The sequence below is a fragment of the Arachis hypogaea genome, chromosome 19, assembly GCF_003086295.3.
Source record: "Arachis hypogaea cultivar Tifrunner chromosome 19, arahy.Tifrunner.gnm2.J5K5, whole genome shotgun sequence".
In the NCBI taxonomy this organism is placed as follows: Eukaryota; Viridiplantae; Streptophyta; class Magnoliopsida; order Fabales; family Fabaceae; genus Arachis; species Arachis hypogaea.
The window spans coordinates 103,735,820-103,750,616 of record NC_092054.1 but is presented as its reverse complement, the minus strand read 5'-3'; the positions used below and the strand labels follow the sequence as shown (position 1 = coordinate 103,750,616).

The 14,797-nt window shown below is 40.7% G+C and overlaps 1 non-coding gene across 1 annotated transcript; it reads right to left on the bottom strand.

The window, feature by feature from the left end:
• Positions 1-6,684: 6,684 nt before the first annotated feature.
• Positions 6,685-6,788, bottom strand: LOC112781938 (small nucleolar RNA R71). Its single transcript, XR_003192684.1, has one exon. It is a non-coding gene; the product is annotated as a small nucleolar RNA R71 (small nucleolar RNA).
• Between the last annotated feature and the right edge of the window lie 8,009 nt (positions 6,789-14,797).

Sequence of the window (14,797 nt, the reverse complement as noted above, 5' to 3'; positions counted from 1 at the left end):
GCCGTTATAGAAACGGATGGCCAACTTCGAACCTTTCTTGGAGTAGTGGATGGTGAGAAGAAGAATGTTGATTGGATAAAGAATGGGAAGTTCATCAAAGGAGCCAACTTAACATTTGAAGCTCAATTTTGGTGCAAGAGTCAATGTAGTGGATTCCGGGGATGCACAATCTTGTCAATTGTGATAGAGAAACTCAAGTATGGGATCCGGGAATTAATTTCAAAAGTCAATACTTGAGGATCTTCGTTACTAGCTTGAAGTTTCTTAAGAGTTTGATGAAATTTATTTGGGACCCTGGAGGTCAAATCAATAGCAAACTTGGTTGGAGATTCAAGGAGGAGTGGAAGCATAAGCCGCCCTAACAATGATCTCCCGACCAAGTCCAACTTAGGACTATAAACCAAAGTGCTAGGTGGGAGACACCCCACCATGGTAATATCCTTCTAACCTTCTCTCTTTTAGCTTTTGTTTCCTGAATAATTGGTTAGTTTGCTTAGTTGGTTGGTTTTATTTTGATGTAGTTGAGCAATTTTGGTAAAATAAGGCGTTTTTGGGAGTTTTGTGATGCTTTGGGGCTTGAAAACCTGTTTGGGATGTCAATTTTGGTGCCTTAGAGCCAAAATTCTTGTTGCAGGAATAGAGACCTGTGCGTGCGCACAACCCCCTGTTTTCCCATTCCTGTGCGTCCGCACAGAAGTGTGCGTGCGCACGCCCCCAAAAGCCCTCTCTATTCGCAGCACGCGCACGTCTTGTGTGTGTGCACACCCCCTTCTTTTCCCTTCTATGCGTCTGCATACCATGCGTGCGGCCGCACACATCCCCTTTCCTCAAAAAAAAAAAAACTCGTGCGAGCGCACACCCTCTTGTGCGCCCGCACAGGCTGCGTTCCACCTTCTATTCGCAGCGCCCGCACGACCCTGTGCGCGAGCACACACCCTTTCTTTCTCCCTGTGTGCGTCCGCACACGACCTTGTGTGTCCGCACAGGTCACTTTTCGAACGTTAATTCGAAAAGGTCAGGGGCTCGCACTTCATTTCCTTACCTTAACCCCACCCCTTCTTCTCCTTCTCTGAACACTCACCCAACCCCTCTTCTCCCTCCACCCCGCGACCAACCACCGCCGGCGACTGCCCCGCCATCACCGCCACGCATACACTCTCTCTCTCCCCTTCTCTCTTTCTTCTTATCTCTCTCTCTCCCGCATTTCCTCCTTTTCTCTCTTTTCCCTGTCTCTGCTTCCGTGCAGCCGCCAGCCCTAGGACGCGCCTCTCTCTCCGGCGAGCAACCACCAGCAGCGGCGGTCCCCTGTGCTGCTGCTCCCCTCTCTGCCTCGCCCTCACCTTCCTCCAATCCCCTCTCCTTTACATCACAGGTTTGCCCCTGTTTCCCCTCCCCTGTTCTATTTCTTTTCTGTCTCATATTATTGCTTTTTCTTAGTTTTGATTTTTAATTCTGCTTTAGTTTCTAGGTGGTTTTAGGTTAGATAATTTATAGTTTTATGGTTGAATATGAATATGTGATGCTGGCTAAGTACTTGAATCGTCTTTTGAACTGGATGATATTGCTATTTTTACTTGAATTGTGATGCTGCTATGTCTGTTTCTGTTACTACTGCCATGAATGCTGAGCTCTAGTATGCACATTCTCTGCATATATTATGCTTGTCAAAATGCTTGAATGAGGTTTTTGATCTAAATTCTTTATCTGATTAGCATAAGAGCTTGGATTTTGCTTTCATTTGGCAATCTATTTTCATATGGTGCAATTTTCTGTTCATTCTAAATGCTGCCTGATATAAGCTAGCTTATGCATTTTGTATTTAGGCCTGACCACCACTTTGAACATGCAATTTATAGCCCTGTCTCTTCTGTTGATGTTCATTGTTCCTATGCATATTAGATTTCATTAAATGCACTGTTAGCTGAGCACTTATTTGATTATTCGTACTTACACATCAAACTACCATTGCAAGCTGAAACTTATTCTGTTTGATGCATTTTGTAAATGCATAGCATGCTGAATTGCTGCAACATGTTCTTATTGCTAAATTCTTTTTCCTTAAACACCAAACCAGTCTTAACCTCATAAATTTTGAACTCGGTTTGGTACTGTTTGCAGCAGTACATGCATTGCTTCCTCCGTGAATTGATCAAGCTTGTTCATGTGTTTTTAACATCACAGTCCGTACATAGCCACTTATTCCTTTAAGTTTTTGAGCAATGCAACCTTGTTCTTCAACCAAGCGTTGTTTTGGGATAAGAAGCTATGTACATGTGGTCAATTCTCATCTTTTTAACATGAATAAAGTACATGCTGACTGCAACCTTGATTATTGCTCTTTACGCCAAGTCTTGCACACTTTCCAATTGCTAATGCAAAAGTGCAATAATCAATGTCTCTCAGGTCAATTCACTTGCATGCTACACCTAAGTCATATACATGCCTTCTTTGTTTGTTTATTCATTCATTTGTTACTTAGGCTGTCTGATCTTGGAAAAACACATTTCTTTCTGAACAAATGACTGTTTTATATGTGTTCTCCCTGGATTGATATTTATTTCTCTGACTGGCTCTTAATTGACTTGTTTGATCATATCCTTCTTCCTGCTGAGAATTTTGTCTGTTTTCCCTGAGCTATGTTCTGTTTTTGTCTTTTTTAGGATGGGTCGCAAGGGAAAGAAGAAAGCCAACCCCTTGGCTCGCCCTCCACCCGTGCCTCCCAGTGACCAACTGGACACTTTCATCAATTCCGAGGCCCAAGAACAATATAAGAAGCTAGAAAAGTGCGCCTTTCATTATGAGAGGAAACTAAACCTGCCCGAGAAATATGCGGACGTGATACTTGACAGAATAAATTTTTATCATTGGGGATTCGTAAAATCCGACCCGGTGGAAGTAAATGACACCAGGTTAAGGAATTTTACGCCAATCTCCTCAAGAGGGATGCCCAAACCGTTATTCTAAGAGGTGTCACCCTAGACACCTCTAATACTGCTTTAGAGGCCCTCTTGGACATTCCGAATATTCCTCCGGCTAGGGACGCTTATACTCAAATAATGACGGACGTGACCACGGGCAAAATTTCGTTGGATGCGGTCCTGAAAAAGATTGGCCAGCCTAAGGCCAAATGGAAATACAACAAGGGAGAGTAGCCTGTACCCTCGAGCATTGCATGCACGGACCTGAACCCAGAGGCAAGGATCTGGCAGTAGATCATTGCCAATTACATCCTTCTGAGCACGCATGCCACTCATATCAGGATCCATGTGGCAGTATTATTATGGGCTATTTTGGAGGGGAAGAGGATCTCTATTCTTCTCCTCATCAGAGATTCGATGATGAAGGTGAACCTGCAGCAGAAATTCAACATTCCTTTCCTATCCCTCATCACCAGATTAGCAGCCTTATCTGGTGTAGAGAGACGTTGATGCCAAGGCATCATAGGCTAGTTTCACTAGCATTTTTATGTTAGTTTTAGTTGTTTTATGCATTTTCTTGAGCTTAAAGTAACCAAAAATGGTTAAATGAAGAACAAAGTAATGAACCATCCAAACAATATGATTTTGATGCAAATTCCATGAGTTTTAGTTGTATTACTTAAATGTTATGAATGAAAGATTTCTCATGAAATTTTGCAAGACTTTGATGCAATTGTTTGGATGATTTCAGGGAAGAAGAGGCTAAGCAAGGAAGTAACAAAATCAATAAAGGAAGCTTCAATATCACATGTGGAGTTTAAGTTCCAGTTTAAGCCTAAACTGGAGCTTAAACGCCAAAATCATGAAGAATAAGAAATGCTGGGATTGAAGTTTAACCTCCAGTTTGACCTCAAACTGGAGGTTAAACGCCAGAATGAAAAGCCTCACTTAAGGAGCATTCCACGTTTAACCTCCAGTTTGACCTCAAACTGGAGGTTAAACGCCAGAATGAGTATGCCACCCAGGGAGGAGTTCCACGTTTAACCTCCAGTTTGACCTCAAACTGGAGGTTAAACGCCAGAACCAGGAAGAGTACCAGGGGCCATTCCACGTTTAAGCTCCAGTTTGACTCAAACTGGAGCTTAAACGTGTTCGACGTTTTCTTTCACTCCAGGGTTGCTCTCTCCACCTCCACGTTTAACCTCCAGTTTGACCCCAAACTGGAGGTTAAACGTGTTCGACACCTCCAGGGCCACCATTCCAAGCTTCCACGTTTAACCTCCAGTTTGACCTCAAACTGGAGGTTAAACGTGTTCGACCTCCAGTATGCCTACACCCCTTTCCACGTTTAACCTCCAGTTTGACCTCAAACTGGAGGTTAAACGTGTTCGACCTCCAGGATGCCTCATTCCCTTTCCACGTTTAACCTCCAGTTTAACCTTAAACTGGAGGTTAAACGTGTTCGACTACATTACTCTCCAGGGCTACCTTCTTCCATTTCCACGTTTAAGCTTCAGTTTAACCTTAACTAAAGCTTAAACGTGCTTCTACAAATGGCCTCACTGGAAGTGTCTGGCGTTTAAGTTGCAGTTTAAGCTTAAACTACAACTTAAACGCCACTCTTGAAAAGGGTTTCTGGGCCAAAAATATTGTGATTTAAGTTAGTCTTTGAGCACAATTATTAACTTAAACTTACTTTGGTATGAAACCCAATTGAATATCATGGTTTATGGGATTGGGCCTGAAGGATTAATGAGTTTGAAATCTCAATTTAGTGAGTCATGTGTCATTATTTGATTATCACTAAGTTGGCTCAATAAATGTTACAGGACTTGGATCAACAACCTCATCAAGATTATGGATCATAAACCCAAGGCAAAAGGAAAGCAAGGAGAGGCCTCAAAGCCCAAGAAGCACAACTGAAGCTCAATATAGAAAGTGTATAAATAGGATAGAAGTTAAGTTAGGAAGGACTTTTACTTTCACTTTTAGCTAGTTTCCTTTTCTTTGTAATTGAATTCAGAGCTATGATTCACTAAACCCCCTTTCATTGGGTTAGGGAGCTCTATTGTAATTCAATGAATCAATATTAGTTTATCTTCTTCTTCAATCTTTTCTCTTGAATTTTGTTAGAAAGCTTCTCGATCTAATTCCATTGAGTAGTTGTCTTGGGAAAGAGACTACTCATACTTGGAATCCTTCGGAGCCTTGGGAAAGGAATGGAGGATTCATGCTAGAGAAGCTTTCTCACAGTGGATTGGATTGGGGTTTGGATGGATATTGTGACATGTAATCCTACCAAATTGTGGTTCATGAAATTGTGTGGTATAATCAGTGATCAAGCATCATCTCTTCTTATGAACATTTAAACCAAGGGATTGGGAATTTGTTTGTTTTTAGAGAGCATTGGTGAGCCAAGGAATTGGGATCCAATCATATAAGATTGCCAAGCAAAATTCAATGAATGCATTGGTTGAGGAAGAGATTTACATGTTTTGATTCGGAGATTTCAATATCTCCTAAACCCAATGAATTCCCCATTTCTGATTTCCACTTTCACTTTACATTCTGCAATTCAATTCTTGCAATCATCCCCATTCCCTTTTAATTTCAGCAATTTACATTCTGCTCTTTAATTCATGCAATTTAAGATTCAGCCATTTAATTTTCTTGTCATTTACTTTTCCCGCCAATTTTACATTCCGCAATTATCATCTCAATTCTTGATTCCGCTCAACTAGAACACACTTCTAATCCGAATTGCTCACTCAACCAATCCTTGTGGGATTCGACCTCACTCTATTGTGAGTTTTTACTTGACGACGATAACCGGTGCACTTGCCGGAAGGAATTTTGCCGATCGTGCAATTTCCTAAATCGTAGCATAACTAGTTTATGTGCATCAAGTTTATGGCGCCGTTGCCGGGGATTGGTTTTCGATTGACAATTCTCAAATTGGAAGCTAACTAGATTGAGCAATTTTTTCTTGCTTTGTTAATTCTGTTCTAAATACTTGTTGAATTCTGCACTTGGTTACATGCTTTTCTTCTTTATGCCTTTAAATCCATGCAACTAACTCACTGACTCACTAACTGTTTGATTTAATTCCTCAATTGATCTAACCATACTCTTCCATTAACCAAGAGTATTTTACTTGTTTGTGTTTGAGCTGTGTTCTTGTATGACAGGTAGGAGAGGAGAGACATCAACTCCTCCATATACCGAACCGGAAAGGACCCTTCATAGACTTAGAAGGGAAGCAAGAGGGAAGAGAGTAGTGGGAGAAGAGGAATCTGAAGGAGAATCTGAGGACAATTTTGAGGAAGCTCTAGATCTCAACATGGATAGAGAAGTTCACAACCATGAGAGAGCTGATGGAAACAATGCCATTCCTGAGAGGAGGGTTCTTAGTTCATACATAAACCCAACCTCTGGGAATTGTGGTAGTAGCATCCAGAAACCACCCATTCAGGCCAACAATTTTGAGCTCAAGCCACAGCTAATATCATTGGTGGAAAATCATTGTTCCTTTGGAGGAAGTGCTAATGAAGACCCAAACCAACATCTCACAAAGTTCCTGAGAATTTGTGACACTGTGAAGTCCAATGGAGTCCAGGAAGATGCCTATAAACTGCTCTTGTTCCCATTTTCACTTAGGGACAAGGCAGCTAAGTGGCTGGAATCATTCCCAAGGGGGAGTCTAACCACATGGGATGAGGTGGAAGGCAAGTTTCTGGCACGTTTCTACCCTCCACAAAAGGTCAATAGGCTTCGATCTGAGGTCCAGACTTTTAGACAACAAGATGGTGAAACTCTCTACGAGGCATGGGAGAGATTCAAGGACTTGACAAGGAAATGCCCACCAAACATGTTCCATGATTGGGTGCAATTGCACATCTTCTATGATGGGCTCTCTTATGAATCAAGGAAGGCTGTAGACCATTCATCAGGAGGTTCATTGAACAAGAAAAAGACCGTGGAAGAAGCCATTTAAGTGATTGAGACAGTGGCTGAGAATGAGTACTACTATGCATCAGAAAGGCACAACACTAAGGGAGTCATGGAGCTGAACCATGTTGATACAATTCTAGCCCAAAACAAGGTGTTTGCCAAGCAACTAGCAGAACTTACCAGGCAATTAGAAACAAAGCAAGTGGCTGCAATACACACACAAGATCAAGAGGAAGTAGGCATTGAAGGAGGTGATTGGGAAGAGGCCAACTATGTGGGAAACCAACAAAGGCAATCATATGATCCACATTCCAATACTTACAACCCAGGCTGGAGAAACCACCCAAACTTTGGGTGGGGAAACCAACAAACCCAACCACAAAACCACAAACCTTACAACCACAACCAACATAACAATTCCACATACCAAAACTCCAACCAAAGATCATACCAAGCCACACAAAACACTTACCCCCAATCATCATACCATGGCCAAAGTAATCAACCTACCCAACCCAATCCGAACCAACAATTTCAAGATCAATTAAACCGGATGGAAGGAATGCTTGCAACCATGAGCCAAGATATAATTGAATTGAAGGCTTTTAAGGAAGAAGTAAATTCTAACTTGCAAAACCAAGGAGCTGCAATCCAGAAGCTAGAAAATCAAATTTTGTATTTGACTAAGCAAGCCCCTGGGACAAGCAATTCTCATACTGTTAAGGCTATTGCAAGGGAGGAATGTAAGGCCATAACCCTCAGAAGTGGAAAGAATCTCAAGGAGATTTCAAGGGAAACCACAGAGGATGAAGCAAGGGAAAATGTGAAAGATAAAGAACAAGGACAATCTGTTACACCGTTTGCAACAAAAGAAAAAGAAAAAGAGGTCTTGAAGCCTTACACACCTAAAGCACCTTATCCTCAACGTTTGATGAAGAGTGAAAAGGATGGCCAATTCTCCAGGTTCTTGGAAATTTTCAAGAAGCTTCAAATCAACATTCCCTTTGCTGAAGCAATAGAGCAAATGCCACTCTATGCAAAATTCTTAAAAGAATTGATGACCAAGAAGAGAAGCTGGAGAAATGAGGAAATTGTGTTGTTAACTGAAGAATGCAGTGCCATCATTCAGCACAAATTGCCTCAGAAATTGAAGGACCCAGGCAGTTTCCAAATCCCCTGTATTATAGGAGAAGTCATGGTGGAGAAGGCCTTGTGTGATTTAGGGGCCAGCATCAATTTGATGTCGCTAACAATGATGAAAAGAATGAAGATTGAAGAAGCCAAACCAACAAGAATGGCCCTCCAATTGGCAGATCGAACTTTCAAATTCCCTCATGGGATAGTTGAGGATTTGTTGGTGAAGGTGGGAGAATTTATATTTCCTGCTGATTTTGTGGTGTTAGATATGGAGGAAGAAGCCAAGGCTTCAATAATTCTGGGGAGACCCTTCCTAGCTACTGCTGGAGCCATCATAGATGTACAAAAGGGTGAACTCACTCTTAGACTCCATGATGAGAAATTGGTGTTTAATGTATTCAAGGCAATGAGCTATCCATCAGAATCACTAAGGGAATGTATGAGGGTTGATGTAGTGGACATTGCAGTACAAGAAACTTTTGAGGAAACAATAAAGGAAGTGGCAGAGGAGGAGTTCACCAAGGATATTGAAGTTAGTGATATCAAGGATGCTGACACAACTATGCTAAGCAGGCCAGAGAAAGTGAAAGAAGAAAAGGAAGCACCAAAACCTGAGCTCAAAGCATTGCCCCCTAATCTCAAGTATGCATACTTGGGTAGTGATGAGAGTCACCCTGTTATCATTAGCTCGGCCTTGAGCCAAGAACAAGAAGAAGAATTGATCAAGGTGCTGCAAACTCATCAAGATGCCATTGGATGGACCCTAGCTGATTTGAAGGGGATAAGTTCATCCATATGCATGCATAAAATCTTGTTAGAAGAAGATGCTAGACCCTCCATTCAAGCTCAAAGAAGATTGAATCCCGTCATGAAAGAAGTGGTACAAAAGGAAGTGAGGAAGTTATGGCAGGCAGGGGTAATCTACCCCATTTCTGATAGCCCATGGGTTAGTCCATCCATGTAGTGCCCAAGAAAGGTGGCATCACTGTGGTTCCAAATGAGAAGAACGAACTCATACCCACAAGAACCGTTACTGGATGGAGGATGTGCATAGACTACAGGAAACTCAATGAAGCCACCAGAAAAGATCATTTCCCACTCCCATTCATGGATCAGATGCTTGAAAGGCTTGCCGGACATGCTTACTATTGCTTCTTGGATGGATATTCGGGCTACAACCAAATAGTAGTTGATCCTAGTGATCAAGAGAAAACATCATTTGTTTGTCCATATGGAGTTTTTGCTTATAGACGCATGCCCTTTGGGTTGTGCAATGCACCTGCCACTTTCCAAAGATGCATGCTGTCCATCTTTTCGGACATGATTGAAAAATTTATTGAGGTCTTCATGGACGATTTTTCTGTGTTTGGGGATTCTTTTCCCAGCTGCCTACACCACCTTGCCTTGGTGCTTAAGAGGTGCCAAGAGACTAACCTAGTATTAAACTGGGAAAAGTGTCATTTCATGGTCACAGAAGGAATAGTCCTTGGCCACAAAATCTCTAATAGAGGCATGGAGGTGGACAGAGCTAAGGTGGAAATCATTGAAAAACTACCTCCACCAAGTAATGTCAAGGCAGTTAGAAGCTTTTTGGGACACGCTGGTTTTTACAGAAGGTTTATTAGAGACTTTTCTAAAATAGCCAAACCTTTGAGTAACTTGCTTGTCTCTGATACACCCTTTGTATTTGATAAAAATTGCATGCTAGCCTATGATCTTTTGAAGCAAAAACTTTCCTCTGCACCTATCATTGCCCCACCTGATTGGAACTTACCTTTTGAACTGATGTGTGATGCATCAGACCTTGCTATTGGGGCCGTGTTAGGACAAAGGAAAAACAATTTGGTGCATGTGATTTATTATGCCAGTAAAGTCTTGAATGCTAACCAAAAGAATTACACAACCACTGAAAAAGAACTCTTGGCAATAGTCTTTGCATTTGACAAATTTAGATCTTATCTCATTGGATCTAAAGTCATTGTCTTCACTGATCATTCAGCTTTAAAATATTTACTTGCTAAACAAGAATCTAAACCAAGACTTATTAGATGGGTTCTTTTGTTGCAGGAATTTGACATTGAAATCAAAGACAAGAAGGGTGTAGAAAACAAGGTGGCAGATCATTTATCAAGGATACCATGTGAAGAAGGAAGCACACGAAGCACACATGTAAATGAGTGCTTTCCTGATGAACAACTCATGCTAATTCACAAGGCACCCTGGTTTGCAGACATAGCAAACTTCAAGGCCACTGGGAGTTTTCCTTTGGAATTTAACAAACATCAAAAGAAGAAATTGGTAAATGATGCCAAATACTTCATCTGGGACGAACCATACTTGTTCAAAAAATGTTCAGATGGCATACTCAGAAGATGCATGTCCGAGGAAGAAGGAAAGGAAGTTTTATGGGACTGCCATGGCTCTACTTATGGAGGGCACTTTGCAGGGGAAAGAACAGCAGCTAAGGTGCTGCAGTGTGGTTTTTATTGGCCTACTATTTTCAAAGATGCAAAAGAATTAGTGAAACACTGCCCTGAATGCCAGAAAGCTGGGAACCTGCCAAGAAGAAATGAAATGCCACAACAATTCATTCTGGAACTTGAATTGTTTGATGTGTGGGGGATAGATTTCATGGGACCATTTCCCTCCTCATACTCAAATAATTACATTCTTGTGGCAGTAGATTATGTATCCAAATGGGTTGAAGCAATAGCAACTCCAACCAATGATAATAAGGTAGTCATGAACTTCCTCAGAAAACACATTTTTTGCCGTTTTGGGGTTCCAAGAGCAATCATCAGTGATGGAGGAAGCCACTTTTGCAACAAACCATTAGAGGCATTGCTCCTAAAATATGGAGTCAAACACAGGGTAGCCACACCATACCATCCACAGACAAGTGGGCAAGCCGAAATATCTAACAGAGAACTCAAAAGAATCCTGGAAAAAACTGTGGGAAATTCAAGAAAGGACTGGTCGATTAAGCTAGATGATGCTCTTTGGGCATATAGGACAGCTTTCAAAACACCAATTGGAATGTCTCCTTACCAACTAGTATATGGAAAAGCTTGCCATCTGCCACTGGAGTTGGAGCACAAGGCATACTGGGCCTTGAAACTTCTGAACTTGGACAACAAAGCCGCTGGAGAAAGAAGGATGTTGCAAATTCAAGAATTGGAAGAATTCAGAGCGGAAGCTTATGAGAATGCCAAAATTTACAAAGAAAGAGCAAAGAAGAAGCATGACAGCAACATAGCCCCAAGGAAATTTGAAGAAGGGCAAAAAGTATTGCTCTACAATTCTAGGCTGAAGCTATTTCCAGGAAGCTAAAATCAAGGTGGTCTGGACCATTCCTTGTCACCAAGGTCTCCAATTATGGACAAGTAGAAATCATGGAAGAAAAGTCACAACGAACCTTCATTGTTAACGGTCAAAGACTTAAACATTACTTGGGAGATGTGGAGGAGAAGGACAAAGTTAAATATCACCTCAACTGAGGAAGCTAACCGTCAAGCTAATGACGTTAAAGAAGCGCTTGTTGGGAGGCAACCCAACCTGAGGTAATACCTTGTTGCTGTTTCTTTTATTTGTTTCAATAAAAGGGGTAAAGTAGTTTCTGTGCATTGCAAAGAATTAAGTTTGGTGTTTCACACCAAACAATTAATTCATGGATCCATAAGTCAAAGGGGAATGTGTGACTCTAAGTTTGGTGTTCCACCATAAAGATCAACTGAACACAACAACCTTTGATTTATGTGAAAGGAACAACTATTCTAAGCAGTCACAGAAATGCTTAAAACCCTTAGTAGCAACATCATTCCAAGATAACTCAAGGATTCAAAGAACACAGAGAAGTAAGTGGGAGACTAAGTTTGGTGTTCACACACCAACTTAAGAATCCGATACTTACCCACACATAGTTGAGCTAACCACTTAAGTGCTTGAGGAGCAAGCAACTTCATTACTCTTTGCAGGAAAGGAAACAAGAACCTTAAAGCATGAAGCAACATTTAGGAAGAAGAAGGAGAAATCAAAGTGTTTCCTGACAACAAAGAGAAAACAAGGAATTTCACAAGGTGGTATTATTCCTTGATAATTCTTTAAAAAGGTTAAACAAAAGCATGCGTGTTCTGGTTTAAACTGTAAATGTTGAATCTTTCTGGAATGTGTAGTTTGTTTTAGTATGTCTGTTTGTTAATTGCTTTGAATAAAGTGAATGCCTAGATGTTTGGATATAACTTCACCTTCTTAAACAAGTGCTTGCCATGCTTGTTCTGTTTCAAAAATAAAAGAAAAGTGTGAACAAAAGTAACTTGGCTAAATTAGTGACAAATCAAGTAGATTAAGTGGTGGTATGCATGCTTGATGTTTAGTCACATCACAAAATTAGAGTGTAGAATTATCATTTTTTATGTAGAAGTACAAGTGTCTATGGATCTTGATGAATAAATGTCTTTGGCCATGAAAAAGAAAGAAAAGGAAAAGAAAAAGCCACGGAAAAGGCAACCAAAAAGCAAAAAAATTGAGAAAATAAGCTAGGCACCAATGGTTTGAACTTCTGAGACAAATGCCTGTGGTGTTTATGTATTAAGGATATGCTTGGATGAATAGGTTCTGAGGAGTGTTTCAACACTTGGTAACTTGGGTTAACTAACCCGGGATTATCAACCAAAAGTCCACTATCAAGAGCAACCTAAATACAAAACATTTAGTCACACAAAGAGGTGCTGGGCATCAATGTCTCAAGAAGAAATGTGAACTAAAATGCCTAAGGTGGATATGTGTAGTGCACTGATAAGAAAAGAAAATGCCAAAGGCTTGTGCAACACATGACACTAAGCAAACAAGGAGCAAAAGAAGCTCTAAGAAAAGAAAAGAAAAACAAAGAAGAGAAAAGTGCCAAAGACATAAGAATAACAAGAGGCCATAGCAATTTTTGATGGATGCAATGAAAAAGTGATAATCCTACCTGATAAGTATGAAAAAGTGATGCTGCAACTTTCTGCATAAAACCCTTCTGATGAACTTCAAATGCTTGCTAATATAGCCAATGTAATTACTTTCTGTTCATACTTTCTTCTCAAATAACTCAGGACTTGCTTAGGGACAAGCAAGTATTAAGTTTGGTGTTGTGATGCCAAGGCATCATAGGCTAGTTTCACTAGCATTTTTATGTTAGTTTTAGTTGTTTTATGCATTTTCTTGAGCTTAAAGTAACCAAAAATGGTTAAATGAAGAACAAAGTAATGAACCATCCAAACAATATGATTTTGATGCAAATTCCATGAGTTTTAGTTGTATTACTTAAATGTTATGAATGAAAGATTTCTCATGAAATTTTGCAAGACTTTGATGCAATTGTTTGGATGATTTCAGGGAAGAAGAGGCTAAGCAAGGAAGCAACAAAATCAATAAAGGAAGCTTCAATATCACATGTGGAGTTTAAGTTCCAGTTTAAGCCTAAACTGGAGCTTAAACGCCAAAATCATGAAGAATAAGAAATGCTGGGATTGAAGTTTAACCTCCAGTTTGACCTCAAACTGGAGGTTAAACGCCAGAATGAAAAGCCTCACTTAAGGAGCATTCCACGTTTAACCTCCAGTTTGACCTCAAACTGGAGGTTAAACGCCAGAATGAGTATGCCACCCAGGGAGGAGTTCCACGTTTAACCTCCAGTTTGACCTCAAACTGGAGGTTAAACGCCAGAACCAGGAAGAGTACCAGGGGCCATTCCACGTTTAAGCTCCAGTTTGACTCAAACTGGAGCTTAAACGTGTTCGACGTTTTCTTTCACTCCAGGGTTGCTCTCTCCACCTCCACGTTTAACCTCCAGTTTGACCCCAAACTGGAGGTTAAACGTGTTCGACACCTCCAGGGCCACCATTCCAAGCTTCCACGTTTAACCTCCAGTTTGACCTCAAACTGGAGGTTAAACGTGTTCGACCTCCAGGATGCCTCATTCCCTTTCCACGTTTAACTCCAGTTTAACCTTAAACTGGAGGTTAAACGTGTTCGACTACATTACTCTCCAGGGCTACCTTCTTCCATTTCCACGTTTAAGCTTCAGTTTAACCTTAACTAAAGCTTAAACGTGCTTCTACAAATGGCCTCACTGGAAGTGTCTGGCGTTTAAGTTGCAGTTTAAGCTTAAACTACAACTTAAACGCCACTCTTGAAAAGGGTTTCTGGGCCAAAAATATTGTGATTTAAGTTAGTCTTTGAGCACAATTATTAACTTAAACTTACTTTGGTATGAACCCAATTGAATATCATGGTTTATGGGATTGGGCCTGAAGGATTGATGAGTTTGAAATCTCAATTTAGTGAGTCATGTGTCATTATTTGATTATCACTAAGTTGGCTCAATAAATGTTACAGGACTTGGATCAACAACCTCATCAGATTATGGATATAACCCAAGGCAAAGGAAAGCAAGGAGAGGCCTCAAAGCCAAGAAGCACAACTGAAGCTCATATAGAAAGTGTATAATAGGATAGAAGTTAAGTTAGGAAGGACTTTTACCTTTCACTTTTAGCTAGTTTCCCTTTTCTCTTTGGTAATTGGACAATTCAGGAGCTAGTGATTCACTTAAACGCCCCCTTGTCATTAGGTTGAGGTTTATTAGGGAGCTCTATTGTAATTCCCAATGAATCCAATAGTTAGTTTATATCTTCTTCTTCCAATCTTTTCTCCTCTTGAATTTTTGTTAGAGAAGCTTCTCGATCTAATTCCATTGAGTAGTTTGTCTTGGAGAAAGAGACTACTCTATACTTGGAATCCTTCGGAGCCTT